The sequence below is a fragment of the Hippopotamus amphibius genome, chromosome 12 (assembly GCF_030028045.1).
Source record: "Hippopotamus amphibius kiboko isolate mHipAmp2 chromosome 12, mHipAmp2.hap2, whole genome shotgun sequence".
Lineage (NCBI taxonomy): Eukaryota > Metazoa > Chordata > Mammalia > Artiodactyla > Hippopotamidae > Hippopotamus > Hippopotamus amphibius.
This window is the reverse complement of record NC_080197.1, coordinates 29,930,922-29,946,511: the sequence shown is the minus strand read 5'-3', so window position 1 is coordinate 29,946,511 and position 15,590 is coordinate 29,930,922. Positions and strand designations below refer to the sequence as shown.

The 15,590-nt window shown below is 45.0% G+C and overlaps 1 pseudogene; it reads left to right on the top strand.

Annotated features, from left to right (window-relative positions):
• The window catches only part of LOC130833078 (signal-regulatory protein beta-1-like), a 30,989-nt pseudogene extending 21,608 nt beyond the window's left edge, over nucleotides 1–9,381 (top strand).
• Nucleotides 9,382–15,590: the final 6,209 nt, after the last annotated feature.

Below are 15,590 nucleotides of genomic sequence, written 5' to 3'. Positions count from 1 at the left end.
TTGTGAAGAGACAGGGCTCAGCACACGTAAAAGCATCAGGAGTGTTTCTCCCCCTTGTTGTGATGTGGACCCTTCACTGTGGGGGCAGCTCTGGGAAGGGTAGTGTGGACAGAGCGGAGAGGGGCCACTGCAATCCCCGCAGCAGGTGCTCTCCCATTCCTGGCTCTGCAGACTGAGGATGAGGAGCGGGAGGTGTTCCCTAGAGGGTGTTGGAGGCCCCGTGTGAGCAAGAGTTCTTATTCTAGACTCACATATCAGGAGCCCTGTGGCTACAGCATCCCCAGGCCTGGGCACTTGGGCGCTACTCCTCCCTGTAGTTGCTTGAAGTCGAAATCTCAGAGGCAAAAGGGGAGGGTGGAGGTCACTGTGGAGGCTTGTGAAGGTGGGGTGCTTGCTCTGCTGATGGACATGAAAACTTGGAGATGACAGGAAATACTTCTGGGACACAATGAGGGGAGGGTGAGGACTCAGCCCCTTCAATTCTCTGAGCCTCAGTTTTCTCATCTGTAAAGTGGCGATAATCATGGTCTCCTTTGAGGAGAATTGGAAGGATTTGAGGCGCTCTGCCTGGGTGCACAGAATATAGACCCGAAATCGTGGTGTTATTTCAAAGTTGTGACCCAGTTCCCTGTGTTGCGCCCCATTTCCTCACCTGTAGAAAGTGGATAATCACACCAACCTTTGCAGGGTGTCCTGAGGGTACAATGACCTGGTGACAGGACAGCCCCTCAGTGAGGGATGGTGCTGGCCTCCCAGGCTCTGTGGCCCTGAGCAAGTCTCAGTTCCCTCTGTCCTCAGTTTCCCCATCTGTGAAATGGTGGTAATCACACTACCTTTCAGGTGTCAGTGCTGACTGGAGAGGATCTAGAAAGCCCTGGATATGGTGGGTTAGGGTGTTACTCAGTGGTTGAGAGCACAGCGCAAGTGGTTGAGAGCCTGGGCCGAGCCCCCCTGCCTGGGCTCCCATCCCAGCTCTGCACTGTCCTGGCTCTGGGACCTCTGACGAGTCCCTCCCCACATTGGGGCTTGGTGTCCGCATGCAACAATGACAGCACCGCCGTCACAGAGCAGCTGCAGGGACTGAGTGAGGGATGCATGTCATGAGCTTAGAGCAGAGCCTGACACGTGGTACATGTTCCACCCACGTGAGCTCTGCTCAGAGGACCTTGGAGGGGAAGCTTTCCTTCCTGGACTAAGTACAACTGGGGTTGGGGTGGGGATGCGTGCCTACCAACCTTGCCTGCTCTTTGAAACCATCTGGGAAACCTCCAAAAGCACCCCATACCCTGGCTCTACCCTAGAAATTCCAATTTAATTTTGTCAGATGAGGTTTTAACTCCTGCAGAGGGTGCTGGTGCCCAGCCAGGGCAGAGGAGCCCTGAGCTACGTGTTCTCTGAGGTCACAGAGGGAAAGCTGTGGTTTTCCCTGGCCAAGGTGGGTCCCCTATAGAGCCTGGGTTGGAAGAACAGCTCTCCCAGGTGTGGGTGCTTCAGAATAGCCTGTGAAGGTGACAGCTCTTAGGAGGCCCAAGAAAGTCAGGCCTAGTCGATTGGCGGGGACACAACCCACCTCCAACAGAGCTCACCTGGGCTGAGCGGGGCTTCCTGCCCACTCAGAACACCCTGTGCAGACCCAGGATTCATTGCTGGGGAAACCTTCCCATCTTTGAACTCACCTGAGTCTAAAGAGGTGCTGGTATCTCTGCAAACACTTCCTGCCCAGCCCAGAGCCCTCCTGCCTCAACAGCCACAGTGACACTGACAAGATTTGTCCTTCCTCCTTTCAAAATGCTTCCAGCTCCTGGAAGAGCTGATTTGCAAGAAAATGCCTGTGATGTCCTGTGTGTTTTGAAAGCCCATTCCCAGACTTGTTTCCTGCGGGGATTATTTTTAAAAGTGGAAACAGATTCATAATTTGGTGTTTGTACTGTTTTTACATGTAGATGTTTGCATGGCAGCTGCACGGAGCAGGATTGAGACTCTTTTTGGTGTTTCTATTGTGCTTTTGCTTTGCTTTCTTACTGTCTAAAAAATAAATAGGTAATTTCAGAAGTAGAATGGCCAGATCTTATGATAACAATCATGGCTGTCATTGATTAAGCACCTACTACATGCAGGCTCTGGGCTTTACATACACCCTCATTCATCTTACCAAGTGGTGCTTGTATGCACTCTCAAGCCTGCCTCTCAGGGCTGGTGGGGGGATTAAAGAGCTGAGGGTGATGGAGAAATGAGGCCATCTTAAGGCTGGGAAGAAACTCTGGACAAGTAGTAACTGATCACAGCACCTTGTCCCTTTAGGGGTGTCCAGGATGCTGCTGTTTCTATGACTTGAAATATTAAGGTAACTCTTTACTGTGTCCTCCAATGTTTGAGGAGTTTTAGGAAGCAGGTTAAATATTTACAAATGCAAATGTTTGTAATATTTGCTGCCTGCCACCTTTTACAGGAGTTGTTGGGTAACAATGAACAATTTGGAGATAGGACAGGACCCTTCTACAGGGAGAAACTGCCCTCACACTTGATTTGCTGATTTGTGTGCTTCTGGGTGCTTGTAGACCTGGGTCTGTGTCTCTACGGATTAACAGCAATTAAGAAATCAACCACCACTGGTTTCTCACCACTCAGTGATCTTTCTTTTCAACCCAAAACTGAACCAAGAGAAGAACCAGACTCAGAAAAACATCCATTCACCCCCTTTCTTTGAACTTGAGGCATTTATATCTTAGTCCTACTGGAATATTCATGGAAAGAATGAAACTGATGAAGTAAATTCATAACTACCTGAAGGGAGACCTCTGGATATGCATTCTGGGTTAAAGAGAGATCTGTGTTTCTTTGGGTTTGTGAATCATCTTGTGTTTTACTCACAGTAAGAATGCTTCCACTGCCTGATTTAACCCTCTTTGCAGCCCTGGGCAGCATAATGCCTGCTTTTCCCTTTCATGGATGAGGAGCTGGGAGGTGCCACAGCCACACCTCCCGTTGTATGGCCAGCCTGGTTCAGCTTCCATGGTGATCCCACTATGACCCTGCTTCCCGTGCATGTACTTTTGTGAGTGGTTTTCTGAAGTCAATTAAGATTTCTAGGGGAGCCCAGCCAGGAAGAGTTAATAGGAGAGTTCATCCAATCAGTACCATTGTTCGTGTGCCCGGATTGGCTGGATAATCACCTGGCAGAGGAAAAAAGGTGGATTTTGACCTCAGGCCTGGAATTTCATGTGGACCCTACCCCTGACTCAGACTCACCTCTGGGAACCTCTGTGTTTCCCCCTATGATGAGAATGAAGACATTGCAATCCCAGAAATATTTGAAGAATTTACAAATAATATATCTGCAAGCTCTTAACATTGTCACAAGCTTTTCCTTAGTGAAGGTCAGCACAATCATGTTCCTTGTTTATAAACGTTCCTTTTGTAGCCAAGCCTTCTCCTCCCGTGGTATCAGGCCCTGCCGTGAGGGCCTCACCCGAGCAGACAGTGAGCTTCACCTGCACATCCCACGGCTTCTCCCCCAGAAACATCTCCCTGAAATGGTTCAAAAATGGCAATGAGCTCTCCGCCTCCCAGACCAACGTGGACCCAGAGGGAGACAGCGTTTCCTACAGCATCTCCAGCACAACCAGGGTGCTGCTGGCCCCGGGGGATGTTCACTCCCAGGTCATCTGCGAGGTGGCCCACGTCACCCTGCAGGGGGGCCCCTCCTCTCCATGGGACTGCCAAGCTGTCTGAGACCATTCGAGGTAGGTGCCCCTCACACCAGCCCAAGCCCACACCTGCCCCCAAGGCCCCAGCCTGCTCTTCCCCCCTGCTTTTTGCTCCAGGCTTTGAATTGCCTGAAATCTGCTTCCTGACAGTGCGGCCCAATGGCCAGTCTCCTAGATGAGCTGGTTACTCCCTACAGATTGAATGCCAGCTTCCAGGTGGACATGTGCCAAGCACTGTGCTAAGCATTATTTCCTTTACTTTACCAAGAGCATCTCCAATTACTGAGCACCTACTACCAGCCAGGCCCTTATGTGCGTGCTGATTTCATTTATTTTGATACAGTTGTTATGTTCCCACTGCATGCCAGGGGCTGATCTTGCTGATTGCAAACATTTTAACCCTAAATAGGAGCTAAGAGGTTTTGAGCACCTACTGTGTGCTTTGCAGTGCGCTTAGTGATTTCACTCATATGCAGTAGACCCTCCGTGTCTGAGCACCTGCTGCCTGCCTGGCTCTGTCCTGGGTGACTCCCTTGCTGTGCTGGGAGCTGTTATCCAGCCCCTCCCCTGTGAGCTGTCTGTTCCATAAGGTCAGAGCTTCTGCCTGTGCTGTTTCAGTTCCACCCACCTTGGAGGTTACCCAACACCCCACAGCGGGGAACCAAGTGAACATCTCCTGCCACGTGAACAAGTTCTACCCTCAGCGCCTACTGCTGACTTGGACCGAGAACGGAAAAGTGTCCCAAACAGAAACAGCCTCGACCCTCATAGAGAACAAGGACGGGACCTTTAACCGGACGAGCTGGCTCCTGGTGACCTCATCTGCCCACAGGGAGGCCGTGCTGCTCACCTGCCAGGTGGAGCATGACGGGCAGCCGGTGGTCACCAAAAGCTATACCCTGGAGCCCGCTGCTCCCCAGAAGGAACAGGGCACCACCAATAAACCCCCTGGTGAGGCCTCCACTCCAACTCACACAGGTCTTTATTTTTTTTTTAATATTAAAGGTAGTAATTCATGCTTATTATAGAACAATCTAGAAGCCAATAGATTTAAAATAGAACTTTAAAGTGAGTTTCCTTTTGCAGATCCCACACCGCCAAGAATGACTCGTGGTAAGAGTCTGGTATGTTCTTTGTTGATCTTTTCACATAAATATCCATGAAGGAAAGCAGGGAAGGAGGGGGATCATCCTGTTCACAGTGTCCTGCTTCTTGCTTTCTTAACTAACAGTGATTATGTCCATCCTTCCTGACCGCCCACCTCCCACCTCCTTGTTCTTTCTAGGCTCTGCCTAGTCTCTCTCCAGCCTGGACTTTTCCATCCATGTAAGTAACCTCACCCCAGTAGACTTTGGCACCTACTTCTCTGTGAAATTCTGGAAAGGGAGCCCTGAGGACATGAAGTTTGAGTCTGGACCAGGCACCCAGAGGACCATGAGTGGTCAGTGCACAGGGCTCCTTTGTCCTCTGATTTGGACAGTGGACCAGCAATACTCACAACAGCTCACTGCACATTGACGCAATGCAGATCTCAGTTCAGCCGTGATCTCCCTTCCTGCTTCAACCAGCCAGAGGATTTGGAGTTTACAGAAGGGACTCAGGAAGCAGTGGGTGGGGGATGCTGTTGAAGATTTGTTTCCTTTAGTCCAGGTGATTGGGCTATACTAATCAAGGTGAATCTGAGGCCCTGAGGACAGGAACCACCAGCCTGTACAACAGGTACATGCTACTTCGAGACAGGGTCCCCCTCAGCTGGGCATTGTGCCAAGGGCATGTCCAAGAACAGTCTTCCTTTCTATAAATACAACATGTCTTGCAGGTTCTCATGTCACATCAGAGAGGGTTGAGTCAGGTTTCCAGTAATCTTACTCCAAGAGACCTTTCAAAGTCCCACATTCCTTCCAACATGCTATCCTCATCTGCTGGGTCAACGCTGGGTCACTGAGTGTCTGTGTCCTGCCTCCTGGAAGCCAAAGAGAGGACATGGAGAACAAACAACTTCCCTTAAACAAGAAGGGTAGAGAAGTTGCAACATTGTGTGCATTTTAACTTAGCCCCCCATGGACAACCAGTTGTCAATGGAGTCCACAATTGTGTGGTCATATGGTTAAGGCCATAGATTTTCTGTAAAAGGAATACCAGTGCATACTAACATAATCAATAATAATTCCCTAATAGTTAAAATGGAGTATAAATTCAAAATTTCCAAAACGTCTTTTATTGTTGTTTTTGTGCACCAAAATTGTTCTTAATTCATCTGTTAAGTTCTTGGCACAATTTTCCCATGACACCATCTGGGACCTTGAGAATCTTTTTTTCTTTATTTGAAAAAGAATTTGAATTAAGACTACTCAGATTATTCATTTCATATTGTTGAGCTGTGGCATGTTGTGCTTCCGAGATATTTGTTCCACGGTCTCTAAATTGTCAAATTTCTGCCTGTACTGTTCTTCATACCATTCCCTTATTGTCCTTTTGATGTCTGCAGGGTGTGTCATGATGTCCTCTGTTTCATTTCCAATATTGGAAATATGTCATTCCTCCTTTTTTCTTTGTCAGTTGTAGTAGAAATTTTTCAAAATTAGTGGTTCTTTTAGAAGAACCCACTCTTTCTGTTTCAGTTTTTTTCTCTACTGCTTCTCTGTTTTTAATTTCACGTATTTCTCTCCTTTATTTTTTCCTTCCCTCTGCTTGCTTTGGGTTTATTTTGCTCCTCCTTTTCTCATTTCTTGGGGCAGGAACTTCGATTATTGATTTAGACTTTTTCTTTTTTCTAGTGCCACACGTGGGTCTCCTGCCCCTGGGGAGTTAGGAGAGTGGACCTGGGTGCCTGACTGCTGTGTTCTTCCTCCAGTACTCAGGTCTCTAGCTAGTCGGCCTCCTCTTCCACCTCAGAGTCCTCCTCTGTTTGTCCTTTGTGTTATTTCTAGGGTTCACGTTGTACTGAACAGGGTAAGCGGGAGAGAGGAGGCCATGCCATCTTGTCTGGAGCAGCTTGGAAGATGCTTTGTAATCTTCCATCTCCTGCTGGGGCTCAGGCCAGGGCTGTTATGTCTGGGTGCTGCAGGGAGCCTGATCCAGCATGCCTGCTGCTGTACAATGACTAGAAACGTTTCCAGGGGCATCTAGGCTGTGAGGATTGAGCAAAGTGTAAGACGACCTATGTGAGTCTGCTGCCTGGTGTGTCTGAGGGCTCTGGCCACTGCAGTCCTGGGTCCAGTTGATCTAGCGTGAAGGTGTACATCAGACTGCTTGTTTTTATGATACTGGGGTATTTTACAATACTTCTAATCTAGTGGACCTCTTTTCTCTCAGTATAGCATAATCCAGAATATTAAGAGAGTGTTTGGTTGGTAGGTTGGTTTTGATAGTGGGAGAAATGTTCTGGGTCCTCTAATTCTTTGATTCTCCTTTGTATTTCAGGAACCTAAATCCCTTCCCCCTGCATTTTTCTTTTTCCCTTCACCACTTAACTGCCAAACAGCATTTCTTCCTTCTTTTTGCCTTTCCTAACAAGAAGTTTGGCTGTGTAAAACGTGCCTGTCCATTTATTCACATCTGTCCTCCTTTAATTACATTCCTATAGTCACCTTATATAACTACCATGCCTAGTGACTTAATACAAGACACATGCATTATCATACAGGCGGAGAGGTCAGAGGTCTACAATGAGTGTCTGGGCTGCATTTCTTCTGAAGGTTCTGGAGGGGAATCCGTTTCCTTGCCTTTTCCAGCTCCCAGAGGTATCCACAATCCTTGCCAAAGGGCCCTGCATTTTCTGACCTCTGCTTCTAACGTCACATCTCCTTCTCCTACTGCCCTGCCTCCATCTTTTACTTGTAAGAATCTTTGTGATTTCAGAGAATGGACTGGAGAACTCGAGGTTTGGGGGGTGGGCGGGGGGTGAAGGGGAAGCTGATACGAAGCAAGAGAGTAGCACAGACATATATATACTACCAACAGTAAAATAGATAGCCAGTGGGAAGTTGTTGTATAACAAAGGGAGTTTAACTCGAGGATGGAAGATGCCTTAGAGGACTGGGACGGGGAGGGTGGGGGGGACTTGAGGGGGGTTGGGGGGGGAGTCAAAGGAGGGAGGGAATACGGGGATATGTGTATAAAAACAGATGATTGAACTTGGTGTACCCCCGAAAAAATAATAAATTAAAAAAAAAAAAGAAAAAAAAAAAGAATCTTTGTGATTTCATGGGCTCTGCTTGGAAAATCTAAGATAAGTTGCCATCTCAAGATGCTTAACTTGATCACTACTGATCACCCCTTTTGACCTGTATGGTAATATATGCACAGATCTGAGGATTCTGTGCTTATGCTTTTAAGTCAAGTGTACATTGAAAGCCCTTCCTATTGCCCTGCGCACTGCACTGCAGGACACTTTTCCAATATTTTCAAAGCTTAGGGAAATGTAACACTGGTGGTGGTATTTACAAATAACTCTAGATGCCTGTCTTGTCTGCCTTGTCTCTTTCTCCTGCAATTTCCTGGTGGCTGGTTGAGGTTGGGATTACAGCCTAGTGAGAGATTATGCACTAGGATTTGCTGAATATTTTCTTGTCTCACAGTTATTTTTACCTCTGGCGTTTTCATTGGACACTGCAGTCTGGGAAGAGAGTGAGTGAGAATGAATGACCTTTATACCCTGATTTCTCCCTCTAGCTTGAGCCCAGGACAGGATGTAGGTCAAAGCCTCATATTGCTGACAGGCCCAGGTGGCCTCAGATGGAGTAAGTGGAGGCCCGTGGGACTGGCTCCTGTGTGATCACTCTAATGATGCCTCCTGTCTCTTGATTTCCAGGCCCAGAGCTGTCATCTCCTCTCCTGGCAGCTCTCCTCCTAGGCCCCAAGGTGTTGCTGGTGGTTGGTGTCTCTGTCATCGGTGTCTACAGGAAGTGCTGGGCTTGACTGTAAGTTATGGGGGAAGGAAAGCAGGAGAAGATCTGTCCTAGAAGACACAAGGTAGTAGAGGGGCCATCCAACAGGTCATTCAGGGTCAGGGCCCATGTGGAGTTAAGAGAAGGGGACACATGCCCTTCAATACCCTCAGGAAGATCCTGTTTTCCTCTAAGAGGTTCTCAACTCCCAGGAAGTATGTGAGACCTAGAGGAGGTGGGCTGGATCAGGGGTTTTCAAAGGTTGTCTTTCAGGTTTCTGTGGAGGAAGTGGGCAGAGAGTGCTGAATGAGGAGCACCTGAGTGGGAGATCCCTTGGGAACCTTCCTAGATTACTTGAACTGTGGGGCTCCTTGAGGCAAAAGGAATCCACAATTCAGTGTAAAGTTGAGACGTCCTGGATTGGCTGTTCTGAAGGAGTTTCCTGCTCTGACCCTCCGTGTGCCAGAGTGGAAGGGCTGGGGAAGGGGCATCAGGACCTGGAGAGGACGCTGAGGGGACAGAGGACAGAGTCCTATCCCAGGGGCTGCCTATCATTTCAGGGCAGGCATCCCAGGAGGAGAACCCCTGGGTATGTGGGAGGCATGCAGGGAACATTTCCTGAGTGATGAGCAGATAATGACATATGAACAGGTTTCCCACAGGTCTTTCCTTCCTCCCTGCCAGGTGCCACCATAGTCTCTGCTGCCTCCTTCCCTCCCGGAGGGGCCCAGCCTAGGAGAAGGACCCAGCTGGGGGCTTCCACGACTCTGCTCCCAAACCCTCCCCTCCCCTCCATGGAGACATATCCGCTGCTCCTGAGCTACTTCGTACTGTCCTTGGAGGCCCCTGAGTTGGGTCTTCATACGTGGCCCTGGGCAGGGAAATGGGAAGTAGCTCTGGACAAGGACTCACAACATCCCCGTGGAATGTGAGAAATAAGTCAGATCAACATATCATGATGTCGCTCATCATCACCTTGGACCTGGTCATGAACAACACACTAATGTCCCTTTGCTGAGGAGTTAGTGTCTTCTGGATTCCTGCATCCACCTTACTCCCCACCCTTTGAGGTTCTCTATTTCTTCTTTAGTACAAATGATTTTAAGAGCAATTATTCTCCTTCCTCATTGTCTAAATAGCCTACCTGTCAAACCCAGAAATTAGTTTGAAATTAGAGCTGTCAAACCCATCTCTCTGTGATGGGAAGGGGAGTTTTTCTACCAACTTGTATCCTTCCTAACCTTGTTGCTCACGGTATATATACCATATCCAGAAGCCTGGAGTCATCCTTGATTTTTCTCTCTGTTGCAGTCCATAGTCAATCCTGCCTTCAAAGTGGTTATGTCCAGTGTTGCAGATGGTAAATCTTTAACAATTGATTCCCTAAAAGAAAAAAAAAATAAAGAAAAGCCTCGCAATTTCTTGGTGTAAATACTCTCAATATGGTCAATTTCAAGTTACCAACATTTAAACAGCTAGCTTTCAAAATTCCTGAAAGTGTAAGTAACCGCTCTCATGAGCTGGTCCAAACCTCCTCCAGCACACCACTGTGTCGTATATATAATCTGCACATTCTCACACCCGCCTCTACTCCCTGGTCCCAGCCACCATCATCTCTTCCTGCACCATTGCTATGGTCTCTGAATTTCTTGTTTCAGGCATAGTGATTCTTGGGGAATGTAAGTCAAATCCTATCACTCCTCTGCTTCCCCTCCCCATATGTCTGCATGCTTAACTCTCTTCTTTCCAGCCTCTGCTCAAATATCACTTTATCAGAGGCAACTTTCATATACCATCCTGTATAGAATATCAATTCCTCTCTCACCCTGGCATTCCATGACCTCTTAACGTGCTTAATTTGTTTCCTGAGCACTTATTATCATCTGACATAGGCAGTTCTCACTATGTATTGTAGAGAAAGACAAAAAAAAATTACTGTGTACACTGAATCATGGACAGTAATCAATGGGAGAAATAATGTTTGTTCTGTGATCTTTAAAATTTGCTTTCAAAACATTAGAAACTCTCTTACTGTCCGCTTCAAATTTATAGAGAAAAAATAGCAAAACTAATAACATGTGGTTTGACAAATTAGAAAGACTGAGAGTTAAAGCAATTTATTTCTTTATAAAAAGTTATCCGAAGTGTTTGAACAGTGCTGGCCTTCTTCTTGTGTAATTTACAATATAAGAGCATCTTTTTCACAACTTTGTGAATTATCATGCTCCTTGCTAAGTTTGGGTCAGTTTCTGACATTTTATGCCTTATACCCTCAATGTTGTAAAATCTTTACAAAACTTCCTTTAATTAGAAGTAGTTTCTGCTGTCACTTCCTCTGGGACATTGTCACCCTTTTTCCCACCACCACTTTCCTCACTTATGTGGTAAGTTTGCCTTCACGAAGTTCTTCTGACTGCCTATCTGGAATCTTTCTAACAGTATCAAGTTACTATTGCCATGGTCAGCGATTTCTTCTGTACACCATTTATATTCAGTTTGAATATAACCTCTGACATCATTCATGTTTTGCCTCTCCATTGCACTTTCATCTTTGCTGCTGGTTCTCTTTCATAATGATTCATTTTGTAAATGTCATGTGGGTTCATCACTAGGAGAAAGGTGACAATACAACTACATATTTTGCTGTCTGTGCCTAAACTGAGTAACAGAGTCACAGTGACCAATCACTTTCAAAGAACTGATATGATTGGTTGGTGATCAGGATAAGCATCTGCTAGTATATCATGATTTGTGGACTGAAGTAGACTTCGCAGCAAAGTTGTACTTCATGCAATTGTTCACAGTGGTAAATTTCCTGTGGCAACTGAAGTCTGAACTGTGTGTTGGGGCACTGATGTTATTTAACTAAACTGAAATTCATGCACCAGGGAAAATGAACCCTGATATGTGTGCTGTCTCTTCCTCAAACAGGAGGTCAGTTCTATGAGAAGGAACTCTGAATCCTCAGTTGCCGGAACAGTGACTGCCACATACTAGGCCATTACCATTTATTTTAATAAGTGATTGAATTAGTTTTTACTAGATGCTGGATTTCAAAAGAAAAAGTATCTAATTCAATCACCTGACTTGTGTTTTAAACTCCTTTCATTAAAGGCTAATCTCCCTTCTTTATACATTGAAATCCTCTCAAAAATTCACTATCCTTCAGAAAGAAAAGAAGTGAAAAACCAAAGAAAATAAAACAGAAGAAAGGAAAAACTGACATTGATTAGAGTTTGTCAAAGGGGCTGAAAAGCAACTGAAGAAGGTGCCAATGGACAAAGCTGAAACAATTTGAGCAACAAATAAAGTATTGGAAATATACATATTATGAATGATGCTGTCCCCTCAAAATTCACATTTTAGAATGCAAATGCCCAAGGTGACTATGTCAGAAGTTGCAGCATTTGCAATGTGATTACTTCACAAGAGCACTTCCTTCATGAATTGGATTTGTACCCTTGTAAAAAGGACCCCCAACATCTCCCTAGCCCCTTCTGCCTTGTGAGGATACAATGAGAAATCTGCAATCCGGAAGAGGGCCCTCACCCATTCAGATGGCCACTCTGATTGCGAAATTCAAGCTTCCAGAACTGTGAGCAATATATGTCTGTTGTAAGCCATCCAGGCTGTGATAGTTTGTTATAGGCCCAAATAGACTAAGATTATAACCCAACATATAACATAAATACCTGTGAGTCCATAGTGATATAAATAAGTAATTGAATGCATTAATAACTGGAGGAGAATTTTACAAAACCTTCTATGTGGGAAATTTCCAAATTATTTATGTAGATACATCACTCTAAAGAAGGGGAAACCCAGTTCTTCACTCCTGAAATATGAGGTACACATGGTGAATCTCTTCCAAGATGGCAGAATTGAAGGACGAAAAATGGGTAACTAAACAGTTGGGGAAACTGACACATACAAGTGAGCAAGGTAATTAACATTTCATCAACAATCATAAATCAACATCAATAGGCATAAATCATGCAGATTTGATGAAAATGGTGCTTTTCTTCTCAACCTTCTTCCTGCAAACCCATAACCCTATTTTGACTATGCAAAAAGCATCAGACAATTGTCATAGAGGGACATCCTGCAATACATCTGAGCAATATTCATCAGATTTCTCAAAATCATCAAAGGAAAGTCAGAGAAGCTGTCACAGCTGAGAGGAGCCTAAGGAGACACGACAAGTAAATGTGTGTGGTGTCCTGAATGGGATCGTGGAACAAATGAAAACTTTATGCAGAACGTAAGGAAGCCTCTTATGGACCGAACGTTTGTGTCCCTCCAAAGTTCATATTTTCCAATCTAATCTCCGACGTGATGGGATTTGCAGGTGGGCCTTTGGGAAGGAATTAGGTCATGAGGATGGAGCCCTTTCCCAGAAGGTCACATGGTTGGAATCATGCAGCATGTCCATGCTTCCTTTCAGTTATTAATAAGCATAGAAGATACCTCCACATCTTGTCAGGGCTTGAGAGCTTATTTCATTTTAGTTCAGAATAATATTTGATTATCTGGATTTACCAATTTCCTTACCAATTCACCTACCAGAGGTCATCTTGGTTGCTTCCAAATTATTGCAAGTATGAATAAAGCTGCTATGAACTTCAAGGAGACTCTTGCAAGCTTCTCTCCCAGCTTCTAGTAACCTCAAACATTCCTTGGATTGTAGATGGCATTCCCCTGTGTCTTCATATCATCTTATTTCTGTGAAGGACAGCTCAGCTAAGCTGGGCCTGAACTCCTGATTCACAGAAGCTATGAAATAAACAACCTGTCATTTTTAACGCCATTATGTTTGTGGTAATATGTTATTCATCAATAGAAAACAAATAAACTAAGACTGAGAAATCCTTCAAGAGAAAGTTCTTCATAGGTTTGTAGAACTCACCTTGCAAACACTCTGTGTACTTTTTTTTATTTTTTGGGGGGTACACCAAGTTCAATCATCTGTTATATATACATATCCCCATATTCCCTCCCTTCCTTGACTCCCCCCGCCTCGAGTCCCCCCCACCCTCCCCACCCCAGTCCTCTAAGGCATCTTCCATCCTCGAGTTGGACTTCCTTTGTTATACAACAACTTCCCACTGACTCTCTGTTTTACAGTTGGTAGTATATATATGTCTGTGCTACTCTCTCGCTTCATCTCAGCTTCCCCGTCACCCCCTGCCCCCTCCCAAACCTCGAGTTCTCCAGTCCATTCTCTGTATCTGCATCCTTGATCTTGTCACTGAGTTCATCAGTACCATTTTTAGATTCCGTATATGTGAGTTAGCATACAATATTTGTCTTTCTCTTTCTGACTGACTTCACTCTGTATGACAGACTGTAGTTCTATCCACCTCATTACATATAACCCCATCTCATCCCTTTTTATAGCTGAGTAATATTCCATTGTATATATATGCCACATCTTCTTTATCCATTCATCTGTTGATGGGCATTTAGGTTGCTTCCATGTCCTGGCTATTGTAAATAGTGTTGCAATAAACATTATGGTACAAGTTTCTTTTGGGATTATGGTTTTCTTTGGGTATATGCCCAGGAGTGGGATGACTGGATCATATGGGAGTTCTATTTGTAGTTTTTTAAGGAACCTCCAAATTGTTTTCCATAGTGGCTGTACCAAATTACAGTCCCACCAACAGTGCAGGAGAGTTCCCTTTTCTCCACACCCTCTCCAACATTTGTGGTTTCCAGATTTTGTGATGATGGCCATTCTGATGGGTGTGAGGTGATACCTCATTGTGGCTTTGACTTGCATTTCTCTGATGATGAGTGAGGTTGAGCATCTTTTCATGTGTTTGTTGGCCATCTGTATGTCTTCTTTGCAGAAATGTCTATTTAGGTCTTCTGCCCATTTGTGGATTGGGTTATTTGCTTTTTTGGTATTGAGCTTCATGAGCTGCTTGTATATCTTGGAGGTTAATCCTTTGTCCGTGGTTTCATAGGCAATTATTTTTTCCCATTCTGAGGGTTGCCTTTTAGTCTTGTTTATGGTTTCTTTCACTGTGCAAAAGCTTTTAAGTTTCATGAGGTCCCATTTGTTTATTCTTGATTTGATTTCCATGATTCTAGGAGGTGGGTCAAAAAGGATCTTGCTTTGATGGATGTCATAGAGTGTTCTGCCTATGTTTTCCTCTAGGAGTTTTCTAGTGTCTGGCCTTGCATGTAGGTCTTTAATCCATTCTGAGTTTATTTTTGTGTATGGTGTTAGGAAGTGTTCTAATTTCATTCTTTTACAAGTAGCTGTCCAATGTTCCCAGCACCACTTATTGAAGAGGCTGTCTTTTTTCCATTGCATATTCGTGCCTCCTTTGTCAAAGATAAGGTGCCCATATGTGTTTGGGCTGACTTCTGAGTTCTCTATTCTATTCCATTGATCTTCCTTTCTATTTTTCTGCCAGTACCATACTGTCTTGATCACTCTGGCCTTGTAGTATAGTTTGAAGTCAGGAAGCCTGATTCCACCAACTCCATTTTTCCTTCTCAAGGTTGCTTTGGCTATTCGGGGTCTTTTGCGTTTCCATACAAATTGTAAGATTTCTTGTTCTAGTTCTGTGAAAAATGCCATTGGTAATTTGATTGGGATTGCATTGAATCTGTAAATTGCTTTGGGTAGTACAGTCATTTTCACGATGTTGATTCTTCCAATCCGGGAACATGGTATGTCCCTCCATCTGTTTGTGTCGTCTTTGATTTCTTTCATCAATGTCTTAAAGTTTTCTGCATACAGATCTTTTGCCTCCTCAGGCAGGTTTATTCCTAGGTATTTTATTCTTTTGGTTGCAATGGTGAATGGGAGAGTTTCCTTAATTTCTCTTTCTGCTCTTCCGTTGTTAGTGTATAGGAATGCAAGAGATTTCTGTGCATTAATTTTGTATCCTGCTACTTGACTAAACTCATCAATTAGTGCTAGCAGTTTTCTGGTAGAGTCTTTAGGGTTTTCTATATATAATATCATGTCATCTGCAAA